Raw genomic sequence first — 26,097 nt, 5'->3', positions numbered from 1 at the left:
ATGTGAAAAAGTGCTTTACACCTCAGCCAGGGATAACGGCCCCACCTGGAGCCTCTGGCAGAAAGTGCCTGGAGAGACTCGAGGTCGGCCTCTAGGGTTTTGGAGCCGGGGACATAGGGGATCTGAAGCCCCTTACGCTCCAACAGAAAAAGAAATATTAGCAGCATATGAAGGAATTCAAGCTGCTTCAGAAGTAATTGGTACTGAAGCACAGCTCCTTTTGGCACCTCGATTGCCTGTGCTCGGTTGGATGTTCAAAGGGAGGGTCCCCTCTATGCAACATGTAACCCATGCTACATGGAGTATGTGGGTTGCACTGATAATGCAAGGAGCTTGAATGGGAAACACCGACCGCCCAGGAATCCTGAAAGTGATCGTGGACTGGCCAGAGGGCCGAAACTTTGGAGTGTCGCCAGAGGAGGTGACTCATGCTGAAGAGGCCCCACTGTACAATAAATTACCAGAAAATGAGAAGCAATATGCCCTGTTTACAGATGCATCCTGTCGTATTGTGGGAAAGCATTGGAGGTGGAAAGCTGCTGCGTGTGTGGAGTCCTACATGACAAGTCGCAGAAACTGCTGAAGGAGAAGGTGGCTGGCTTTAGATATTGCTGAATGAGAAAAATGGCCAGTACTTTATACTGACTCATGGATGGTGGCAAATGCTCTGTGGGGGTGGCTACAGCAATGGAAGCGGATCAGCTGGCAGTGCAGAGGTAAACCCATCTGGGCTGCTGAATTACGGCAAGATATTGCTGCCTGGGTAGAGAACCTGGTTGTAAAAGTACGTCGCATAGATGCTCATGTACCCAAGAGTCGTGCCACTGAAGAACATGGAAACAATGAGCAGGTGGACCAGGATGCTAGAATTGAAGTGGCTCAGGTGGATCTGGACTCGCAGCATAAGGGTGAATTATTTCTAGCTCAGTGGGCCCATGACACCTCAGGCCATCAAGGAAGAGATGCAACATATAGATAGGCTTGTGAGCGAGGGGTGGACTTGACTATTGATGCCATTGCACAGATTGAATTTACATGAATGTAAAACGTGCGCCATAATCAAACAAGCCAAGCGTCTAAAGCCTCTCTGGTATAGAGGACGATGGCTGAAATATCAATATGGGGAGGCCTGGCAGATTGATTATATCACACTACCACGAACCCACCATGGCAAGCACCATGTGCTTACGGTGGTGGAAGTGACTACTGGATGGTTGGAAGCATACCCTGTGACCCATGCCACTGCCCGGAATACTATCTTGGGCCTTGAAAAGCAAGTTTTATGGCGACATGGCACCCAGAAAGAATTGAGTCAGACAATGGGACTCATTTCCGAAACAACCTCATAGATACCTGGGCCAAAGAGCATGGCACTGAGTGGGTATATCACATCCCCTATCACGCACCAGCCTCTGGGAAAATTGAACGATACGATGGACTGTTAAAGACTACACTGAGAGTAATGGGTGGTGGGATATTCAAGCATTGGGATATGCATTTAGCAGAAGCCACTTGGCTAGTTAACACTAGGGGATCTGCCAGTCGACCTGGCCCTGCCCGATCAAAACCCCTGTGCACTGTGGAAGGAGATAAGATCCCTGTAGTACATATAAGGAGCTGGCTGGGGAAGACAGTCTGGGTTATTCCTTCCTCAGGAAAGGGTAAGCCTATTCATGGGATCGTTTTTGCTCAAGGACCTGGGTGAACCTGATGGGTAATGCAGAAGGATGAGGGGAGTCCAATGTGTACCTCAAGGCAATTTGATCCTGGGTGAAAATAATCCATGATTTGAGTTGTATGATGGCAGTATTACACGATGCTGTATGTCACCACTGCTGTGACTGCCATATATCAAAGGTGTTATAGCAGGAACCTCTCGCTGCTAGCCAAGTTAGAGGCAAGAGGAGGAATTCATTGCAATGTTAAAAATTAAGGCCTAGTACAAGGGGACCAGGGGTGGGGAATGTAATGGATATACCTTTAAATTGTTTTAACCCATGATTTGAGTTGCATGTTACAGGAATTACTATAGCAGGAACCACCTGAACCAATGGAGGAGAAGCCTTATAAGAAGCAGTGCAAGTGCAGCAGTGACATGATCTGAGATGGCTTTGGTGCCCAATAACCACACAACACACCACCTCTGCTGTCCTGAGTGACCACCATAACAGATGGAGCCCAAAGTCATGGACTAAATGAACTCAGTGGACATTTGTGGACATTTTGCAGACATTTTACAGGGGTGGTCCATAGACTAAGGGAATGATACCTGTGTATTATATCAAAGGATGGGAAGCGGGTGGTGGTTAATCAGGATGTACTGGATAATGTGGGACCTGAGCATGACATAAATGGTATGGAATAAGGGGTGGAGAATGTGCTGGTTTTGGCTGGGATAGAGTTAATTTTCTTCATAGTAGCTAGTATGGGGCTATGTGTTGGATTTGTGCTGGAAACAGTGTTGATAATACAGGGATGTTTTCGTTATTGCTGAGCAGTGCTTACCCAGCATCAAGGCCTTTTCTGCTTCTCACACCACCCCGCCAGCGAGTAGGTTGGGGGTGCACAAGAAGTTGGGAGGGGACACAGCTGGGACAGCTGACCCCAACTGACCAAAGGGATATTCCATACCATATGACGTCATGCTCAGCAATAAAACTAAGGGGGAGGTTGGTGGGGGGGCTGCTGCTCAGGGACTGGCTGGTCATCGGTCTGTTGGTGGTGAGCAATTGTTTTCATTTGCATCACTTGTCTTTCTTGGGTTTTATTTCTCTCTCTTTGTTATTTTCCTTTTCATTAAATTTATTATTATTATTGTTATATTATATTATTTTATTTCAATTATTAAACTGTTCTTATCTCAACCCATGAGTTTTTTCACTTTTATCCTTCCGATTCTCTCCCCCATCCCACCGGGGAGGGGGAGTGAGCGAGCAGCTGTGTGGTACTTAGTTGCCGGCTGGGGTTAAACGACGACGTGGCCTTTTACTTTTGTTTCTATTTACATTTAAACTTTCATTATTCATTTCATTAGCTCTTATTAAAGAATGCTTTATTTGTTTTATACCTATGTTTTTATCGCTATATATTTAATTTCTATAGCTTTATAAATGTGTGTGTGTATATATACACACACATATACATATATAGGTGTGTATATATATGTGTATCTATGTGTGTGTATATATATATTTATATGTATTTGTTCACTCCTTTTTAAATATATATATTTGTGTATATGTATATATTGTATATACTGTATATAAATGCATATATTTTTATATCTGAGCACTTCAGGGTCCAAAGGAAGTGGGCAGCCAATCACAGGGCTGCTTCCTGATCGAAAGGAAACAGGCAGCCAATCACAGGGCTGCCTGAGAACACGTGAGCATGATGGTGTCAAGAAATGGCTGTCAGCCAATCATAGTGCAGTATGAAAATACATGGGGAATGACACTCTCAGAAGCGGTGGACTCCCTGTATGTAATGACAGGGGGCTTCCTTTTCTGACGTGCTTCTGGGTGCACCAGGTGGGGCTGCTAGTCCTGCCAGCCGATCACAGGGCTGCCTGGGAACACATGGGCATGTTAGCGTCAAGAAATGGCCATCAGCCAATCATGGGGCAGTATGACGTTTTACAAAATGGCAGCTCCCTACTATAAAATGGCGGTGCCCTTTCATAAAATGGCGGCCAAAACAAAATGGCAGCATCTGTGTATGTAGGGGAAGGGCCTTCTGGGTCTGATGTACTTCCTGGTAAACCAGAAGGGGTGACTGGTCCTGCCACCCAATCACAATGGAGCATGTGACCAGAAGAGCGGAGTGACTGTGGGAAGGGGGGGTGGGATTTCTGCTGGAAGCTGGTGGGCTGGGCACCTGTCACTTCTTTTCTTGTATATCAGTGGTACCTATACTACTGATGATTTAACAACAGCCTTAAAATAATTGCTTCCTACTGAAGTATATCAGGGGTGTGCTCTTCATCAAATGAATCACACAGTCATAATTTATTATACTGCTATTGTTTTTGCTCAAGGACCTGTCCAATGTGTACCTCAAGACAATTTGATCCTGGGTGAAAATAATCCATGATTTGAGTTGTATGATGGCAGTATTACACGATGCTGTATGTCACCACTGCTGTGACTGCCATATATCAAAGGTGTTATAGCAGGAACCTCTCGCTGCTAGCCAAGTTAGAGGCAAGAGGAGGAATTCATTGCAATGTTAAAACTTAAGGCCTAGTACAAAGGGACCAAGAGTGGAGATTGTAATGGATATACCTTTAAATTGTTGTAACCCATGATTTGTGTTGCATGTTATAGGAATTACTATAGCAGGAACCACCTGAACCAATGGAGTAGAAGCCTTATAAGAAGCAGTGCAAGTGCAGCAGTGACATGATCTGAGATGGCTTTGGTGCCCAATAACTCCACACAACGCACCACCTCTCTCTCACATATTCTCACTCCTCTCTTGTCACGGATGAGTGGTTAAGTCACTTAAAGAATCACCGTCAAAGATATTTGCAAAAAGAGATTTTTAATAGAAATGTATAAAAGTGTGATTTAAGAAAGTTCAATGGCAAGGTTCACTCTATTACTTATTAAATGAATGGAATATATATAGAGAGGAGAAGAGAAGAGAAGAGAAGAGAAGAGAAGAGAAGAGAAGAGAAGAGAAGAGAAGAGAAGAGAAGAGAAGAAAAGAAAAGAAAAGAAAAGAAAAGAAAAGAAAAGAAAAGAAAAGAAAAGAAAAGAAAAGAAAAGAAAAGAAAAGAAAGGAAAAGAAAAGAAAAGAAAAGAAAAGAAAAGAAAAGAAAAAGAAAAGAAAAGAGCTAGCAGCAGTTTAAGGTCTATTCACAGTTAAAGAGAGAATCACAGGAATTTAGCAGCAATTAATCATCAGTTAATTTAGCATCTACAAAGTGATTAGATAGGATTTACTGCAATATTTGAATCGATTCACATACACACACAATATGCGTATAAAGGTACCTGTTAAAAATTTCCCTCGAGTTCAGTGAAATACTCACTTCAAATGATTGTCTCAACCGGCGAAGGTTGAGCCTCAAGGAGTGGGGGGGGGGGCGGAGTTCAGCCCAGGTCCTGTTGCCAGGCCTCTCTACTATGCAAACTTAAAAGTTCGCAAACTCTGAGAGGTGTCCCACTCAAAGGGAGATGCTGGCGCAGCCCACTGCAGTCCAGGAGAGCTCAAAGGGACTCACTTGGTACTGCTGTTTTATAGGGTCGTGAGATGATTGACTTTAGTCATCAGTAAATTTCCATCCTGTTGTCACAGTCCAGATCAGTAATTACTGGAGTTCTCAAAAATTCTGGTGACGCTGGTACAGATCCACCCGTACCAATCCCCCCCAGTTACGACCCAGATAAGATATGTTCCAAGGCTGTCAGGGGGTGACTGATTATTCCTGGTACGGTCAGTGCTGCTCCCACCTTGGCCATGCAAAAGTTCCTGATATGGTCAAGGGACGCTTAACTGCCAAACTCATTGCACAAAGGCCAAGTCTTGACAGGAATTACGGAGATCGTAAAGTGGTCCAGGAGAGGGGGGAAGATGCACCACCACAATCCACCCCGTGACTAAAGTCAATCCATCTCTTTCTCACAGAGTGGCGGTGTGGTCGCCTCTTGCCTCTGTGCCTATAAACAGAGTGACGTTATATTCCAATTGTAATTTTGAGGGAAATTTTTGGTTGGTTCCCTTGATTGTTAGGATTTTGTTAAGTGTGGCTAAGCAATTTTATATATGCGAGGAGGGTTTTGTAATAATGCTATTTGTCTAGCTATTTCCCCACACCCTAGCATATAGGAAAACATTCAATAACAATAAACATAGTATAACAAGAGTTAACAAAATCACGGTAGGGTGTAGCATCTGGTTTAGTGTCCCAGTCGCTGTTGGGGACCACCCAAATAAGGTATCCCACCAGTGATGCTCTCCATCTTTCTTTACTCTTTCCAAGACATGGTGTATCTCCTCTGCATTGCGATGGACAGTAATTAGAGTTTTGTGTCCATTGTTTCGGATGCATTCTAGCAGTTGACACAGATCGTCATGTTGTAGTAGTTTCTTCACCAAGGTAAGATTCATTCTGATGAGGGTAGGCAATAGATCTTGATAGGATGTATAGTTAGATTGTAACAATTGGTGAGTTGTGACAGGAGCTGAATAGTTAAAGTCACATCCTATGATTTTGTTAAAATTACAAATACAGGTATTTGAGTGATTATATATATTTACAGTGGTGCTGTCTATAGATATAGAATCACAGAGGGTTCTCATACAAACACATCCGTTTCCAACATATACAAGTACAGTTTCAGGGGTTTCATCAGGATGTATTTCAAAATGACAAATACTTTGTTCAGTGTCAAGACAAATGTCTTGGGCCTTAATGGTATTACTTTCACAAATAAATCCCTGTGTTGTTCCTGCACAACACATGCATCAACATCAATGGTTTTCCATTTGTTCCCATTTTGTTGGGCCCATTCTCTATGTTCTAACGGACGGAGTACAGTTCCATTGTGATTTAACCCCAGTACAATGATTGGATATATGGTGTATACCGAAGCATTGCGTATTGTCAGAACAAAAGCTGTGGTTTTACTGGTAGTGGGATCATAGGTGAAATTAACTAGTTGCCACCAGGATTGGAATTCCCTTTCAAATTTAGTTGCATTATCCCAAATTACTTTTCGAATTTCAGCCGGTAAGGTGCCTTCTTCACCTTCTCTCATAATTGCTGCCACAGCAGATTGTACCCACAGTTGAGCTTGAATACAGCTAATAGCGAGAGAGACATTAATTTGGGTTGCAGCTAGTGCGTTCACAATTAATTGATGGTCTTTCTCACTGATTCTTTCCCATTGGGGTAATATATCAGATAAGAGCCATTGATTAGTTCCCAATGCCGATAGAGAAGATTTTAATGGTTGGTCTAATTTGTATAAATTACTTGTTGCTGAGCTTATTTTGTTTTGTTACTCCTAATTCTGTTCCTAAGACACCAGTCACATCTCTCCTTGATCGTTTTGGAGGGGTGAGGGTTCATACATGCAGCCATGCTAACCATCCTGCATAAGATGTATCCAGGAATGGTGAGCAGGTAGGTTTAATTGTAGAGATATTAACCTGCATTGACAGTTCTACTCGTTTGAGAGACCATGATGGGTTAAATAACACTAGCTGTTGCCCTATGTTTTTAATTATGTAGGGACTAGTGTTATAAATGTGAGGAGACAGTTTGATAGGAGGTTGAGCTGGTGAATATAAAATGTTCGATATCAATTTTGAATTGAAAACCTAAGCTGGAGCGAGAGTTGAGATCCATCCAAGGATTTTGTGTTTGCACTGAAAGGGTTATACTTATCCCAATTAAGAGTAAGAATGAGTGGGGATACACTGCTGTTGTTGCTGTCGCCATCAATGTAGATTCATTTACTCTGTAAAAGAAAAGAAAGAAAAGTTGTGGTGGGGAAGTCCAAACGGGTTACCCCTTTATGATACAGGATAAATCCATCTAGTAGTTATTCTGTGTTTTGTGCCACTGCTATCAGTAGCTTCCCAAGCAAGTGGGCCATGAGGCTTAGTTAGAGTCATAGGCACATTCCCAATTTGTAGTAAGTTTACCATAACAGGTTGTCCTGGTTGTAATGTTAGTGGACATTTTCTTTCATCAGAAGGGGGAGCGTAAGGCCCAGTTTTTGCAAAGAATGCTCGGCTTACAGGGCTCCTAGTGGGTCCATACCGATTATTCAGTTGGTGAAGTACTTTCTTCACAGTAGCTGGTATGGGTCTATGTTTTGGATTTGTGCCGGAAACAGTGTTGATAATGTTGTCCCAAAAAGCGGGGTCCGATACCTGGTGTGCGGTGACCAATTCACACACTGAGTCGAGATATTTGCTTATTATCCGTTTTGCGCAAAAAGGAGTGCTAGGGAGCAAGTCCACAAAGCTAGCACACCTCAGTGTACCAGTTGTCCATATTTATACACTTCCCATTTATGCAACAACCTAAGGCTTATCAGTTGTTTCTTTTCCTTTTCATCCCTTTTGCTGATTCTCCCACCAATTTTATCTTAGTAATTTTATTTAGAATAACGACTCTCATCAGTCTGTAACGACCCTTGATTCTTATCAGGCTATAACAACTCTTATCAGGCTATGACGACTCTTATCAGTTAGTAATCATTTTCAAGTATTCCTAAGATAAGCAATAGTTAGTCATCAATAACGCAGGGATGTTTTAGCTATTGCTGAGCAGTGCTTACACAGCATCAAGGCCTTTTCTGCTTCTCACACCACCCCACCAGCGAGTAGGCTGGGGGTGCACAAGAAGTTGGGAGGGAACACAGTTGGGACAGCTGACCCCAACTGACCAAAGGAATATTCCAGACCATATGACGTCATGCTCAGCAATAAATCTAGGGGAGAGATTGGGGGGGGGGGGGGGGCACTGCTCAGGGACTGGCTGGGCTTCGGTCGGTTGGCGGTGAGAAATTGTTTTCATTTGCATCACTTGTCTTTCTTGGGTTTTATTTCTCTCTGTTATTTTCCTTTTCGTTTTTATTATTATTATTATTATTATTATTATTATTATTATTATTATTATTATTATTATTATTAGTTGGTAAATATGTTTCTTTTTATACTGAATCTTTCAACTCAGTGTTCACATCTGTTCTCAGATACACAAATGCCTCTCCATTCTCCAGCTCCAGCAAATAGTTAAACTAAGTATGACTCAGCAGACAATATAGGGTGGTTTGGGGGACTGCCTTGAGTTTTGGGGACCTAACCCTAACCCTAAAAGAAAAAAAAATTGACCCCCTTCCTCCCCCCTCCCACCGTTTTTGGGACCTTTGTCCTTTCTTAGTATTGCACAAAGTCTATACTCAAGTAAAAAAAAAAAAAAAAAAAAAAAAAGCTGTATCAATATATCTTTGGAAGAACAATTTAGAGACAATTGTTTATTATCTAGATTGGACACATGAGGAAAACTTTTCACAATGAGAACAATCAGCCATTGGAATAATCTCCCCAGGGAAGTGGTGAATTCCCCAACATTGGACACACTTAAGATTCGGCTGTACAGGATGCTGGGCCATCTTGTCTAGACCATGCTTTTGTCAAGAAAGTTTGGACCAGATGATCCTTGAGGTCCCTTCCAACCTGGTATTCTATAATTCTATGATTCTATAATCCTAAATCACACAGCCTTCAGCAACAAGGACCCCACCTAACCTGCAGGTCTCTATGAGATGAAATTCTGGGACACAATTGTTGGCCCACTGCAATCAGTGCACCTGTTGTCCCTGACCTCAGCAGTGCCCCTGGATGCTGACAGGAATCAGGACCAGGTCCATGCTGATCAGTATCTCGATTGTTAATTTTTAATTATTCCACTTTCTTTAATTAACCTTCTGCAACAGTCACATATATACCTTCCCTTGCATTCCACCACTCTGACAGACTACTAAAAATGCAGTGTGCCCGCAGCCATCCTCGCGCTGGGGGTGATCCCTCCATCTTTGAGCTTCGGCACGCGAGGTGCGCAGGAGGCATGGCACACAGAGCACCACAGCTACCAGTGCCTACCAGCAGCACGAAGTACTGCTTCTCCACACTGATACCTCAAGCTTTCCATGCACCTTTACTTAAGTAATTTTATCTCCCTGTTTTAATTTCCTATTTGTTATCTCCTCCTAATAATTCTTTTCTTCTCCGAGGTAAACAGGCATGCTGGGAAACATTCAGGTACCATGGGCCAAAAGCAACAGGAAAAAGAAAAATGCCTAAATGTAACGCTGCCTAAAGGATGGCAGTGAAGATGTTTCCAGGGTGGAACAGCTTTAGCGCCCAAAAGGTCTGGCAATAAGTGTACAAATCAAGCTCTTCTAACACAGTGAGTGCAATCACAGAGCACAAAATCACTACTGCTGTCAAACAAAGCATCTCAGGCATCCCCTTTCAGCTAGAAGGAACAGACTATTTATTTTGTAACTGCAATCACAGAGACTTACTTTAATAGTTTCAGTGGGCAATGAGGAAAAAAGCTGAATTTTGGAAAACTCATTTCCAAACAATGAATGTCCAGGTTCTTTTAGATATTTTTTACAGTACTGACATGCAGTTGAGATTATTATTATTCAGCCTCACAATTCTCAGAAAAAAAAGCTGTTTGCTCTATAACTAATAGTTATTCTGTAGAAGCAAATGGTTTATACCTCCAGATAACAGTATTCAGTCAACTTATGGGCATGGAATTTCAAGGTCAGAAAACAGAAAAAAAAAGCACAAACTACTGAATTAACCAAAATACTATCTATTTCACCTTTTGTTCTGCATCCTCACTGGATAATGTATCACTCCGTGTATTTGAATTTAATTAAGTTGCTATGGGAGATTCACTGCTAATCTAGTAGTATCACCTTACACTGACCCACTGCTTTCGTATGATTGCATTTCACAACAAGCAACATACTGCTATAGCAATCTGTAGTAGAAAATAGCTCGGGCTTCTGATAGCATTGTGTTTTAAAGGTCTGTTGATCTTGACTTTAGGCCCACCCAGAAGCAAGTAGTATTACTTTTTAGAATGACAGCAGTTTTAAAATCTGAGGGGGATCCTTTCATGACATTAATACACCAAATTCATGTCCTGAGCTTAGCAGCCACTTTGTAAAGGAACTCACTGAATGCAACTGAAAACATAATAAAAAAAGTACTCTGTCAATGATTTCATATCATTTCTACTTGTAGCAGCAATAATCAATCTTGAAAAAAGTTCTTTGGGTCTCCTGAATGCTGGCCAATGGAAAGCATAAGACAGGCTACCAGTCGCCAGTAATGATCATCGATGATTTCTCAATATCTGGATTTGGTGGTGGTTAGCGAAAAAGGCAAAAAAAAAGTCTCGTTGATAGAAATATGGTAATCAATGACTATCAAAACATGGGAAGATCAAAAAGCTTTGCTGCTTATCAGCATAACAATAGTTACGGGCTCCACATGTCTACAAGTAGATAATGCAGAGTACAAAATGTGCAAGTGTGATTACTACAGTTTGTTTGTTTAAGTCCCAGATACTACCAAAACATGGCATACTTTTCTTGCCATGAATGAGAATATTTTTTAAAAAAAATTAGGCAGAAAATAACTCTGATCCATAAATGCACAAAAAGTATATAGCTTCCATTGAAAACACTAATAGCTAATAGCTAGGTGTCCAAATATCTTTGTGGATCTCATCTTGGCATAAAGAGTGGATGAGAAGCTTTATAACCAGAATCCAAAATGAGACTAGATATCGTGAATAGGTGATTCTCTCTCTGGGCAATCAATATCCATTGATGTTCATTATCTGCTTGTCCTAAGTCAGGCCAAATTAAAACTGCTTTTGGTGAAAATATCAAAGTAATCATCACCTAGAAGTTGCATTGACTAAGCTACTGCCACATATAGTGTTACCAATCCAGACCATTCACTTTCTATCCATGAGGAGCAGCATGAAGATCATGCTGGTCAGAGCATGGCACTCAGAGGAATACCCAGAGTCAATGTATTTGCACACTGCATCATCAAAGTAATTCACAAACTTTGTATTGTAAACTGCTGCTTACACTTACAATAACAGATGTATAGTTTGCAACTGCTAACAACTGTTTATCATTTCTCTGCAAATTTACCTTCTACTGGCAGAACATTTGTTTCCTGAACACTGCTGGAAAAGTTGGGTATAAAGTTCCTTTTCCAGCACTAACAACAGCAGCCTACCTGTTGAACCGCAAGCTACACAACAACCATGTCCCCAATTTATACATTCACTTAAAGTTACTAGCTGATGCCATCTGGAACTGCAGTCCTGTTCCTTTCTCCCAGTCTGGCTCTGATCCTGTTGAAAGCTTATGCAGGTGCTCATGTTTCTGCTGCTCTCTGTAGGGTTGCGTCTAGCACAGTGAAGGGGAAATTCAAATTGTAACTGCTCAGCAGTGGTAGTTTGTGACCGAATAATGATCTGGCATGGAGGGCAAGAAGGCCCAACTGCAGAAGGGGTTAAACTGGCTGGAAGCAGGGATGCCAGAGACAGCAGGACTCCCTGCAAGGGACTGAAGTTTCCCTTGGTGATGAGATAAGGAGGAGCTGCAGCATTGTCTTGTAGCCATCCTGGAATGGGAGCGCTCAGGGGCCACCTTTGGGCAGCAGAGCTGGGCTGGGGGATGGACCCACTGGCCAGGCTGAGGTGCCCCATGCAACTGCTCACGGGATTGGTGCTGGTGCAAGTGGATATAAGGCATCAGCTCGTGACGCATCTTTGCAGACTCCTTGTAGAACCGCTTATGGTGGTAGGACTCTGCCCAATGCAGTGTGCATTTATATTTTTCTTTTATATTTAAGCACAAACGTGTGTTTAATTCACCTCAAGGGCTATCATAAAAATTCCCCAACAACAGCCACTGAGCAAGACTGGAGCCTCTCACAGAGCTCACCATTTTCGGCTTGTCACTTCATCCAAATATACAGCACCAACCACATAAGCATGGCCATTGCCAACTGATGAAAACTTTTAATTAATTCCTAACAATCATACATAAATGCCCAAAGCGCCATACTTCTGATGCTGAAGAATGACTTTTTTTGTGTGTGTGATATTCTTTTCAGCTCTAAGAGATCCTCGTTCTGAGGTACACAAGGCTGTATTTTGGTAATGAAAGAGTGTTCTGATCAGCAAGCACAGTCCTGCAATCCTTACAGAGGTAAACCACTCACCAAAATATTGAATGTCTAATTGAAACACATGGGAATTTTGCCACATTAAGAAGTGTGGGCTGGATCCCAAAACTCTTCATACAAAATGCTATTATTTTTTTCATCTGCTCCTGTCTTTATTAACTTGATTTATTTGGCTTTACTGGAATTTGCAGGCTGGAGTGTTCATTCAGTTAAACAATGCCCTCTCCTGGAAACAACTGACATTTTTCGGGCTCTTACAATAAAATTAGTTAAGGCTTTTCCAGTTACTGTAAATGCCATAATATTTTTTGAACAATTTCAGTCTGATATTGGAAAACTGATGCTCTGTAGGGAGTATAACAATTTACACAACTCTCATAGTGTATGAATTGTGTATTCCACTGTTGTCTACTTACAGGTCTCTACTGTCATATGAAACGTGATCTTCCTGAATAAATAAACACTGTATGAATCTGTGCTAACTTTCCAGAGCGTTTAGAGACTGTAACATTATGGAATAAAAAACTGTACCTTCTACAGAGCTTGTTGTACCACAGGGCATTTTTGGACCTCCACTGTCTCAACTTGGTTTGAATTAATACTCTATTTAAAAAATCAAAATTACAGTAATTGCATTTGATGCCCACGACATTTATCTGAAAACTCAAACCCAAAATCAGGCTAGCAAACAAATACATTATTGCTGCTCCCTAAGTCATCCATTTCACACACACCTCCAACGCTGCATGCCATCATAACTGACACAAGCTCCTCTTTAGTCCATGTCTTTTTTTGACCCAAACCTAAAATAGCAGTGTTGTCATTTATGCAGTCTCAAGATACAATAAACTAGATAGTACAGTCTTAGTCTGCTGTAGATGAGCTGAATACTCCAGTACAGCAATAAATTCTACCTCTATTTTTAAAAGACTATGTATCTTGAAATCTCTAATGCCCACCTATGCTTTGGATACAACTTAGGGCTGCAAGTCCTTGTTTGCAACAGAAAATGAATTTTACTTTACCTTTTGGATATAATACATAGTCTAAACATGACAGTTTGATCATCCCCCCACATACACTTCAGGATACAGCTGCTCGCTCATTCCCCCTCCAGTGGGACTGGGGAGAGAATCGGAAGAGTAAAAGTGAGAAAACTCATGGGTTGAGATAAAGACAGTTTAATAGGTAAAGCAAAAACCGTGCACGCAAACAAAGCAAAACAAGGAATTCCTTCACTACTTCCCATCGGCAGGCAGGTGTTCAGCCATCTCCAGGAAAGCAGGGCTCCATCACGCATAACAGTTACTTGGGAAAAAAAAACCACCATCACTCTGAACGTCCCCCCTTCCTCCTTCTTCCCCCAGCTTTATATGCTAAGCATGACGTCATATGGTCTGGAATATCCCTTTGGTCAGTTGGGGTCAGCCATCCTGGCTGTGTCCCCTCCCAACTTCTTGTGCACCCCCAGCCTACTCACTGGTGGGGTGGTGTAAGAAGCAGAAAAGGCCTTGACTCTGTGTAAGCACTGCTCAGCAATAACAAAAACATCCCTGTATCATCAACACTGTTTCCAGCACAAATCCAAAACATAGCCCCATACTAGCTATGTGAATACAATGGCAATGTAATCAAAGACACAAAGATTTCAGGGGAAGATATTCACTGTAGAGTCCATAATGATTCAAAAACAACTTGGAAGGTGCTGTAGGAATTTTGCGGATGCCACCTAGACCATGGTAGGAATTATGCGGACGCTACCCCAACAGGGCTTGTCCCTAGGTTCCATTTAATAAAAGAATCAGAGAGTTCCTTCTTCTTATATGTTTAATATGGAATAGTAGTTACAGTTCAAGCTGGGTGCCTCTCAAGAGGAATCCCACCTGTCAATTGTTACAGGATTTTATAGTCTCTATAGGTCACCTGATTTCCTGATAGCACTTCTGCTCATCCAATCCTGTTTGCGGAGTCTGGGGTCTTGTCTTCTTCTGATTTGCTCTCACAGCCTCCAGGCACCCTTTTTGTCTGTGTCTTGAGACATTTCCTTATCTTTTGTTACAGAATATCCTGTAGTTAAAGTACTTATACTTCCTTACCTACTGGTTACATTTCCATAGATAAAAACAAAGGTTAAAGTACAATTCATGCAGCCTAAGGCTTCATTTACTTCAGTCACTACTGCTAAGCTCTGGCACAAATTAGTCTCTCACTACAGAGGTAAAGGAGGCTTTCTTTGATAAAGTTCTCAACATCTCTTATCCTCCAGCTTCACACATACAATGAGCTACACTTACACAAAGTAGAAGCCCACAACAGTAATCCTTCATTATGCTAGCCATTAGTGAAACAGGCAGTTTAAACTAAAAGGCTGCTCAAAAAAACCAAATCCAGCCTGAAGAGTCTATAGCTGGAAATTATTGAAGAAAATCTGTGACAACACCCTGAGCTAAACAGGGACCTACCATGTAAAGAAGAGGTCTGTTCCAGAAATATTTTCTGAAGAGCTTAATGTCCAACTCCAGCAAGTGCTGTGCGGTGCAGTTAAATGTCAGTGTCAGAGCTCCTGATGAATGAACAAACCACACACAAGCACCTTCACCGATCTCCACTCTTGAAATGTCAAGCAAATGACTGCCCTGGAAACTGGAACAACATGCCCTTTAAATCAAAGCAGATGCTCTGCGCACAGGTAGAATGAAAACACAAATGAGGCATGCTTCCTGCTCTGCTTAAGCACAGCCCGTTGGGATCCCACCACACCTGCTGCAAAAAACGGAGGCAGAAAATCCACCAAAAACACAGCTGGGCAAATACTTACCAATGACTCCATTCAGGCCTAAGAAAATGCAGCTACTCCTAGCCATGAGCAGGGAAAAAACAATGTCATCTCTAGAAATGATGGTTACTCACTATTAAAATAAGCCAGTAAGAGCAAGCCATAACAATACTTATTTCTCCTTATTGCTGTAAATTAGCAATAGTACCTTTTCCTGTTAACGTTGCCATATATAGCAGTAGGACATGACTGGCAGCTAGCAGGTTTGTTATCCCACTACAGTGAAAAACAGAAAGTATCTCAAGGGAATACAGCATTGTTTGGACATTACAAACGAGACATTCATAACATAATGTACTGTACCAGTGTTGTATTTTTTTCAAATGCAAGTATGCATAAGTCTCACATATATTGGGTTTGCATAGCAAGGTTTTAGTAGTGGGGGGGCTACAGGGGTGGCCTCTGTGAGAAGCTGCTAGAAGCTTCCCCTATGTCCGATAGAGCCAATGCCAGCCGGCTCCAAGAGGGACCCGCCACTGGCCAAGGCCGAGCCAATCAGCGATGGTGGTAGCACCTCCTCTGCGATAACATATTTAAGAAGGGGGAGGGAAAACCTGCACAAATGTAGCCAAGAGAGAGGAGTGAGAATATGTGAGAGAAACAGCCCTGAAGACACCAAGGTCAGTGAAGAAGGAGGGGGAGGAGGTGCTCCAGGCACAGGAGCAGAGATTCCCCTGCAGCCCGTGGAGAAGACCATGGTGAGGCAGGCTGTCCCCCTGCAGCCCATGGAGGTTAACAGTGGAGCACATATCCACCTGCAGCCCATGGAGGACCCCACACCAGAGCAGGTGGATACCCGAAGGAGGCTGTGACCCTGTGGGAAGCCCACACTGGGGCAGGCTCCTGGCAGGACCTGTGGACCCGTGGAGAGAGGAGCCCACGCTGGAGCAGGTTTTCTGGCAGGACTTGTGACCCCATGGGGGACCCAGGCTGGAGCAGTCTGTTCCTGAAGGACTGCAGCCCGTGGAAGGGGCCCACGCTGGAGCAGTTAGTGAAGAACTGCAGCCCGTGGGAAGGACTCACGTTGGAGAAGTTCGTGGAGGACTGCCTCCCATGGAAGGAACTCCACGCTGGAGCAGAAGAGTGTGAGGAGTCCTGCCCCTGAGGAGGAAGGAGCGGTGGAGACAACGTGTGATGAACTGACCACAACCCCCATTCCCTGTTCCCCTGTGCCGCTCGGGTGGAGGAGGTAGAGAATTCAGGAGTGAAGTTGAGCCCGGGAAGAAGGGAGGGGTGGGGGGAAGGCGTTTTAAGATTTGTTTTTATTTCTCTGTAGTAAAGATAAGGGCTGGCGACCAGAAGATCACGCGCTGTACGGAAAGAGTTAAGGGTTGACCCTCCCTTGTCTCCGCCCCTTATAACATGACACGCCTACTGCTGGGAGTATAAAGGTAAACTACTGCGCAATAAACATTGAAGCTGAACACCCACACTGTGTGTGCTGACTGTTCCTTCCCCAGCCCGGGTCGGCTGGAGATCCGCCGGTATAACCTTGATATGTAACGAATGCTACATAGTGGTGACCCCGACGTGATCGGCTGCAGGTAGCAGTGATGGAGCTCGCGGAACTCATAAAGGTACTAAAGTCGGTAGTGATGGAGGTGGGCGAGGATGGGGCGATAAGGAAAAGGCCCACGGGCGACCGCATCCAATGGATGCTACGCCGGGGAGTGCTTGGCGCTCCCACAGAAGTTTTTGGACACCCCAAATTGGGGGAAAATACGCAACGAGCTGACAGAAGCGATCATAAGCAATGTTGGAGGAGCCAGTGACCGGCTTCGCGCCTGGGGAACAGTAGAAAGGGTGCTCAAGAAGGGTTTGCGGCAAAGCGGTGCTGGCTTTCCGCACGTAGCGCGCTGATGGGGCATGAAGTTCCTGGGAACGAAAAGCCAACGGGTTTAGTCTCGGAGGGGACACAGGCTGGCTGGGAGGGAGCACAGCCAGGGGGGGCTGACCCAGACTGGCCAAATGGCTATGCCATACCATATGACATCATGCTCAGCATATAAGCTGGGGGAAGAAGAAGGAAGGGGGGGACGTTTGGAGTGATGGCGTTTGTCTTCCCAAGTAACCGTTACGCATGATGGAGCCCTGCTTTCCTGAGGATGGCTGAACACCTGCTTGCCTATGGGAAGTAGTGAATGAATTCCTTGCTTTGCTTTGCTTGCGCGCGCGGCTTCTGCTTTACCCATTAAACTGTCTTTATCTCAACCCATGAGTTTTCTCACTTTTACCCTTCCGATTCTCTCCCCCGTCCCACCAAGGGGGAGTGAGCAAGCGGCTGTGTGGTGCTTAGTTGCTAGCTGGGGTTAAACCACGACAGTTTTTTTTGGCGCCCAATATAGGGTACAAAGGGTTCGAGATAACGACAGATTTAATTGGAATGTGCTAGATCGAAGTTATAGCAGGTATTGCTGTTTAGCTATTAATCGGCAGGTTTCCGTGCTTGCCACGGGGCTTGCTTGCCTTACTGTATATTAGAGTCTAATGCTCGTTAGTGGCTGCTTTTTGCTTTCGCTGCTTGCTGTACTGCTGAACTGCTTATCATCTTACTCCGCTGTGCCTGGGAACATTTTGATAACAGCAATGGCTATGTGCCTGGGCTGGCAGATGGCCAGGGCATCTCTGCTGTTCTTCTGTACTGCTGTGCTGGACAGGCTGGAACTCCAGTGTGAACTTGAGTTGAAGGGGTGGCCTGTGGGGCACAGACGGGGCCGTCATTACTGGGGACTGAGCCAACAGAGGAAGGGGAGGCGCAGGGAGGCTATGGCGCAGCGGGAACAAAGGAGTCGGGAAAGGTGTTCCCGTTACGAGTGGGGAGTCTAGAGCAGCCACCCACGGAACCTTCGGCACCTTCTGCACCAGCGGATCCGCCACCTACTCAATACCCCTGGGGCGAGTTGCAACAATGTGTGGAAAGGGAGCTGACTGATAGGTTGCTGGATTGGGTCCCGGGGGCCAATGTGGGATCCCAGCGGTATTGCGAATTACATGAAGGAAGATGGCGGGAAGGAGAAAAGGAGGGCAAGACACCATCACCTTCTGAGGACGCCCCGTTGCATCCCAGTGATCGACGGGTGCTGGACACACAGAGAGCAGAGCGCAGGAAAAGATCTGAGGAACAAGGAGAACCGGCGTCACGGCTGACGACATCTAGGGGGGGTGGTAGGGCTCCCCCGGCACTGCCAGTGATACCTGAGCTACCAGAGGGACCCCTTACCCCTGGGGCAGTGGGAAAGCGAACTGGTATTACTTTGCAAGATGCTCGCTCTGTGATTGTTGCTTATCCTGTGTGTTCCAAAGGTCCCCTCTGGGAGGCAGGGGTAAACCCTCGAGGGTTGCAGCCCAACCAAATATGGCAGTCTGATGTTACGATTTATGAACCCTTTAATCCACATAAGTATCTGCATGTTACAGTTGATACCTGCAGTGGAATTATTTTAGCCACTATGCATGCTAAACAAAATGCTCTCGCAGTTATTTTACATTGGCAGGACTGTATGGCGCAACTTGGCATCCCACAAAAAATTAAAACAGATAATGGAGCGGCATATGTCAGCAAGAAGACAAAGGACTTTTGCGCGCGCTGGGATATTCAGTTGAGTCATGGCATTCCCTACAACAGTACGGGACAAAGCATTGTAGAACGCGCGCATCGCACATTAAAAGGGTTACTCGACCGACTTAGGGAGGGGGAAAAGATAAGCCCAGGAACAGGGGTTCCCCCTCCCCTTGGCCCTCCCTTATTTCGGGCACAGCGTCTGTTGATGACGGCACTAATTACCTTAAATCATACCATTTGAGGGAACACCTATAAACCCCAGACTGCAACCCAGGCACATTTCCGGCTCGATGAGAACGAAGGGCCTTACCCTTTGGTTCAAGTACGGGACCTGCAAACCTGTGAATGGAAGGGCCCGTATTCCCTCCGTTGTCTGGGACGTGGGTATGCGTGTGTGCAAACCAAGAAAGGGACGCTAGAATGGGTACCAAGTCGAAATATTCGACCGTATAGACATTAATCAATTTATTGAGTCTTATCTTGACAGGTTACCATTTCCCTATGCATCCTGATGGTGTGGGGGAGCAATGAGGGAGCCGCAACGAACTACTGGCTGGATTGGGCAAAATCCATGAACGTAACGGATGCGTGTCTGTATATGCCGGCTATTGCACAAGCCTCTACCTGTCTATTGTTCACCCCCTACTTCACTAGCGATAAGGAGGACAGTTGCTGCCACAAGTCAAACCAGAGCTCCACTATCCCAGGCTTACAAAACTGGAATGTTAATAACGCCCAAACTTTTAATAACCGGGCTCATAGTCTTGTTACTTGTTCTTGACCTTGTTGTGCTATTACCCTGTCTGTTACGCTTAATTATGCATTCTATGAGTCGTATATTAAGAAGTCTTACCACATATCGATTATTTTACGCGCAACTTCCCCAGCGAGATCCAGAGCTACTGGAGCTAAGGGAGGGGGAAATGTAGTAAAGATAAGGGCTGGCGACCGGAAGATCACGCGCTGTACGGAAAGAGTTAAGGGTTGACCCTCCCTTGTCTCCGCCCCTTATAACATGACACGCCTACTGCTGGGAGTATAAAGGTAAACTACTGCGCAATAAATGAGGAAGCTGAACACCCACACTGCGTGTGCTGACTGTTCCTTCCCCAGCCCGGGTCGGCTGGAGATCCGCCGGTATAACCTTGATATGTAACGAACGCTACATTTCTCATTACCCTACTTTGATTTGATTGGTAATAAATTAAACTAATTTCCCCAAGGTTGAGTCTGTTTTGCCTTTGACAGTAATTGGTGAATGATCTCTCCCTGTCCTTATCTCGACCCACGAGCCTTTCATTATATTTTCTCTTCCCTGTCCATCTGAGGAGAGGGAGTGATAGAGTGGCTTTGGTGGGCACCTGGCGTTGAATCAGGGTCAACCCACCACATATATCTACTCTGCTCCGGTGAGACCTGGAGTACTGCATCCAGCTCTGGAGTCCTCAGTACAGGAAGGACATGGACCTGTTGGAGCGGGTCCAGAGGAGGGCCACAAAAATGATCAGAGGGCTGGAACACCTCTGCTATGAGGAAAGGCTGAAAGAGCTGGGGTTGTTCAGCCTGGAGAAGAGAAGGCTCCGGGGAGACCTTATTGCGGCCTTTCAGTACTTAAAGGGGACTTACTTATAAGAAAGACAGAGAGAGACTTTTTAATAGGGCCTGTAGCGATAGAACAAGGGGTAATGGTTTTAAACTAAAAGAGGGTAGATTCAGACTAGATATAAGGAAGAAATTTTTTACTATGAGGGTGGTGAAACACTGGAACGGGTTGCCCAGAGAGGTTGTAGAAGCCCCATCCCTGGAAACATTCAAGGTCAGGTTGGACGGGGCTCTGAGCAACCTGATCTGGTTGAAGATGTCCCTGCTCATTGCAGGGGGGATGGACTAGATGACCTTTAAAGGTCCCTTCCAGCCCAAACTATTCTATGATTCTATAAACTATACGCTGCGCGGAGCCAGAACCAAAAGAGCCACATTCCAAAATAAAAATTTAACCCAGTTCTTGCGCATTTCTATTTGCAAAGAAAAGCCAACAGTGAGAAGGGGCTTCTGATGCTGAACATTTGGTACCTCAAGACACACACACACACCACACAGCTCCTCAGGTCCATACAGAGGAAACTCCAGACAGCTGAAACGTACTAGAAAGAACTTGTCCTTTAAGTCATTTGTCAGTGTGGCAGCTCTCCAGCAAAAAACAGTCATAGCTGCAGCACTGGGTTTTCTACAGCCTCTACCTTATTTATTCAAACCCGAGATTTTACAGAGGTCACAAAGTCTCCCAAGGCCTTTGTGAAAGTCAGATCCTATGGTTCTGATTATATCTACATATCTCTCTATACGTATTTTAAGGGATGTCTTTACTTGTTAGCAACATGTCAGGATCCAGCTGCAATAGTGCTGGGAGAGGTACCTGATGGTACGGCTGGTACTCTGTCACTTAATGCATAGCATGTTGGGCATGGCTAACAAAGCTTTGGGACCCTCCCCTGCCATTAAGTGTTCTCTAGTTATTAACAAGTTAGAGCACTACCATAAAACTCTTCACGGCTTTTCATCACTTAAACTTTCTTATTATTTAGTTGCATTTTCAAAACTCAGACTACATAAAGGAATGACTCTATTTCCCTCTCAAAAGATGCCTGTTTGGCTTTCCTGTCTCCATATACAAGCCATGGCAACATCACATAGCCAGATTATAATACTACCAAAGGATGACATTTAAAGTTATCTAAAAAGGCCAATGTTCATTTTTTGTTCTTTTAATAAATTTTCTATTTCATGATACACTTCTACAAATATCACGTTGGATCATTCAGATTTAGTATGGTCACCTCACAAACAGGGACATAGACAAAGCAGAGGCATTTAATGCTTTCTTCGCCTCGGTCTTCAACACCGATGATGGGCTCTGGGACCCCCAGAGCCCTGGGCTAGAGAACCATGACTGCGAGAACGACAAACTCCCAACCAACCCCGAACTTTTGCGGGATTTGCTGCTCCAGCTGGATCCCTATAAAACAATGGGGCCTGATGGGATTCATCCGAGGGTACTGAAAGAGATGGCTGATGTCATAGCAATACCTCTCTCAATGATTTTTCAATGCTCTTGGGAATCTGGGGAGGTCCCAGTTGACTGGAAGCTGGCAAACATTGTCCCAGTCTTCAAGAAGGGCAACAGGGATGACCCCGGTAACTACAGGCCTGTCAGTCTCACCTCTGTGCCTGGCAAAATTATGGAGAAGATTATTCTGGGAGTTATTGAAAAACACCTGAAAGACAACGCAGTCATTGGTCCTAGCCAGCACAGATTCACGAGGGGAAAGTCCTGCTTGACAAACTTGATTTCCTTCTATGACAAGATTACCCACCTAGTTGACCAAGGGAAGCCAGTCAATGTAATCTTTCTGGATTTCAGTAAAGCCTTCGATACTGTCTCTCCCAGTATCCTCCTGGACAAAATGTCCAGCATACAGCTGGATAAACACATAATGCAATGGATGAGCAATTGGCTGACGGGTCGGGCTCAAAGGGTTATAGTAAATGGGGTTACATCGGGCTGGCGACCAGTCACTAGCGGGGTTCCGCAGGGATCCATCTTGGGGCCAGTGCTCTTCAATATCTTCATAAATGACTTGGATGCAGGACTTGAAGGTTTGTTATCAAAGTTTGCCAATGACACAAAATCGTGAGGAGCCGTTGACACTCTCGAGGGCAGAGAGGCCCTGCAGAGAGATCTGGACAAATTAGAGAGCTGGGCAATCACCAACCATATGAAGTTTAACAAGGGCAAGTGCCGGATTTTGCACCTGGGACATGGCAACCCTGGACATACATACAGACTGGGGAACGAGAGGCTGGAGAGCAGCCCTGCAGAGAGGGATCTGGGGGTTCTGGTCGACGGCAAGTTGAACATGAGCCAACAGTGTGCCCTGGCAGCCAAGAGGGCAACTCTCTTGAGAAAAACAGCAGTACTCCCCACATCCCTTAAATGATAGGAGTTTTTCAGAGGAAGCAACAAACCATCATACTTGCTTTGTGAAGACCTCAACAAGTTTGGAGTGCCCGTTTTGTAAAGCCAAATCTAATGGTGTTGCCCCATCCTCATTAAGTAATGCTAATGCCACTGACCCTCCAGTCTGGGCCACTAAGAACTAGGAAGGCTTAACCAAACCCAATTTCATCACAAGGTGGAGAAGAGTTTCTTTGTGTTTAGTCTCTGAAAAACACAATGGAATTAGGTACTTAATTGCATCAGTGGAGCTAAACTAGGATATCCAAACACTATCTAATTTCAGTAGTGAAAGAAAACACTTTGAATTAGATAATTTCAGTATTTCTTTCTTTCTTTCTTTGTACATAGTATAGCATTGCCTCAGCAACACAAAACATCTGGCAGTGTGGCTAAGTGATTATTTAAAAAAAAAAAAAAAGGGTGTGTGATTTTTCAAGGCAGGCTGTTTAACAGCACAGTAAGAGATCCTTAGTGGAGCAGTGAGCCATAAGCTAACACACATGTGGGTAAAATGCACACAATAATTCTTGTGTCTCTCTTCAGAAAGGTGGCCTCACCTGCCAATTTTTCCTCTCTACTTTTTAATACATAATCATCGAGCTCAACGGGGGGTGAAGCTTAAAATAAGAGTACACAATGAGGGCTAAGTCACTAGATGCTGATTCTCTTTCACTCAAGCCCTTCCTTGGCCTTTATTCAAAGAAAGGTTTATCTGTCTACGTACATTCTCAAACATGAAGCTTCTGCAATTTAAAGGCAATAAATGAAATTAAGCTCAAGTGCCACTCAACCTGTTCCTTACAGTGATATTTTGGTATGAAGTTAAATATAAGGGTACTTTCACCAGGGTCAAGTATTTAAGGGCAGTTACACTACAGGTGTATATGTACACTACCTGAAGCATCTGTAGGTACATGCACACATTTGTGTAAATAATACAGTTAAAAACAACAGCAAATTGCTGTCAAATTTCCTCTCTGCATCAGTATTTACAAGATAAAAAATGTCTGATGGAAAGCAGTCCCCCAGTAGAGAGAGCAGTTATGTAGCCAAAAAGCTAATAAACACGTTTTTCAGAAACACTTATGCATTGAGCAATGGTATCATGTAGTTACATACAAAGACAGTGGCTCATGGCTGACTCCTATTCAGCTTAAGTATTCCCTCTGAAAGTGTCAGGAATATTTATTTTATAGAATCATCAAAAAAAACCCCAAAAAAACAAAAAACCCACCTTGAAGAGTCCTCAAGAGATCTCCAGTCCGCTCCTTGACTTAAGGCAGGATCAGCTCAACCTAAATCACTCCTGACAGATATTTGTCTCATCTGTTCTAAAAACCTTCCAATGATGAGAGGTTTCCGTAACCTCTGTAGGCAATCTACACAAGAGTTAATTTTACCCTCACAGTTACAAAGATTTGAAATGCCTAACCTAACTCACCCTTTCTCAGTATAAACCTGCTGCTTCTTGTCCCATCCAAAACGGGCATGAAAAACACTTCATTCCTTTCCCTTTACAGCTTCTTTTTACATAATTGAAGGCTGCTGTCATGTCTCAGCTGAGTCCTTCCTCTCTGGACATCTTAACAGAAGAGTTGCCTTATGCAAAGCTGGACCTTTTGGAATGTCCTCTCTGAGCTGGGGGCCAAAAATCATTAGCATCCTTTGAAAATGCTGGACTTGAAGTGTTATAATAAAAAAAAAAAAACTAAATCTCCCTGTCTCATAAAGCCAGAATGGCAAGGAACCTAAGGAACTCGCTCTACCGCTCCACAGGGAAAATTATTGCGGGATTTCTGCTGGTGATCAGTTTTTGCTCTGAATATTCGATGGCAACCCATCGAGATTTTTTACCTTTCTATTTCAAGTGGAATCAAAACTTTCAGAGTCAAGTCCCAGAAAACCAGGTCAAACCTCCTTCAACAAATGAAACAAATTCCAGACATCAGATTAAAAGGGAGCTTCAGGACACAGACTCTAACACTGTAACAGCCAACAAATCTGCATGTAGTGTCTGAAACTTTTATTTCACCATGGTTCTAACAGAAGCAGACACATTAACAAGATGCAAGGGGAAGGAGAAATCAAGCAAAACTTTAAACGATAGTATCACTAAACATGTATACAATATGTACCTAGATATTTCTAAAACACACATATAAAATGTCACGTATGTCATTATTTTAAAAAGAATCCATCTTCAAACTTTCCTCTTGTGCCTAGCCAACACATGATCTGGTGCATTAACTTGCCCATGGAATGCTTATTTTCTCCCCAGTTTCTGAGCAACAAAATTGTTTCTTGGTCTTCAAGTTTCAGATTCTAGGCAAAAACATGTCCAACTGGGCACAGTCTGCTGCAGGATCATAGGCCACAGAGGAAAGTAGTGATCTATCCTTTTTTCCTCAAAGGCCTGCAAAATATTTCAAATTTCAGTCTGTGGAGACAATGATCATTGCTGCACTTCAGTTACCAACATTAATCATTAACAGTATGAATTATGGTATATCTATTAAGCAAGATGGCATACATGTTTCAAAGTTTTCAAGTACATGCGATCTTTAAGTCCACTGAATCCAATTCAAGCATTTGCAGAACTGCTTTGCTAAACAGCAATACAGAATCATGGAATGCTTTGGGTTGGAAGGGACCTTTAAAGGTCATCTAGTCCAACCCCCTGCAATGAGCAGGGACATCTTCAACCAGATCAGGTTGCTCAGAGCCCCATCCAACTTGACCTTGAACACTTCCAGGGATGGGAATTCACAACTTCGCTGGGCAACTTGTTCCAGTGTCTCACCACCCTCATCGTAAAAACATTTTTTCCTCATGTTCCATCTAAATATACCCTCTTTCAGTTTAAAACGCTTGCCCCTTGTCCTGTCACTACAGGCCGTGGTAAAAAGTCTCTCTCTGTCTTTC

General features: G+C 43.9%; 1 long non-coding RNA gene and 1 pseudogene across 1 annotated transcript; one reads left to right on the top strand and one right to left on the bottom strand.

The window, feature by feature from the left end:
• Positions 1 to 5,360: 5,360 nt before the first annotated feature.
• On the bottom strand, positions 5,361 to 15,589 carry LOC148054211 (uncharacterized; annotated as a pseudogene).
• Positions 15,590 to 16,108: 519 nt separating this feature from the next.
• LOC148054210 (uncharacterized) lies at positions 16,109 to 20,240 on the top strand. The gene is made up of 2 exons (XR_015707623.1): positions 16,109 to 17,172; positions 19,645 to 20,240. It is a non-coding gene; the product is annotated as an uncharacterized LOC148054210 (long non-coding RNA).
• Positions 20,241 to 26,097: the final 5,857 nt, after the last annotated feature.

This window comes from Nipponia nippon, unplaced genomic scaffold, assembly GCF_047370975.1.
Source record: "Nipponia nippon isolate SJK-2023a ecotype South Korea unplaced genomic scaffold, ASM4737097v1 scaffold_33, whole genome shotgun sequence".
In the NCBI taxonomy this organism is placed as follows: Eukaryota; Metazoa; Chordata; class Aves; order Pelecaniformes; family Threskiornithidae; genus Nipponia; species Nipponia nippon.
The sequence above is the reverse complement of the archived record's forward strand: the minus strand, read 5'-3'. Positions and strand labels throughout refer to the sequence as shown.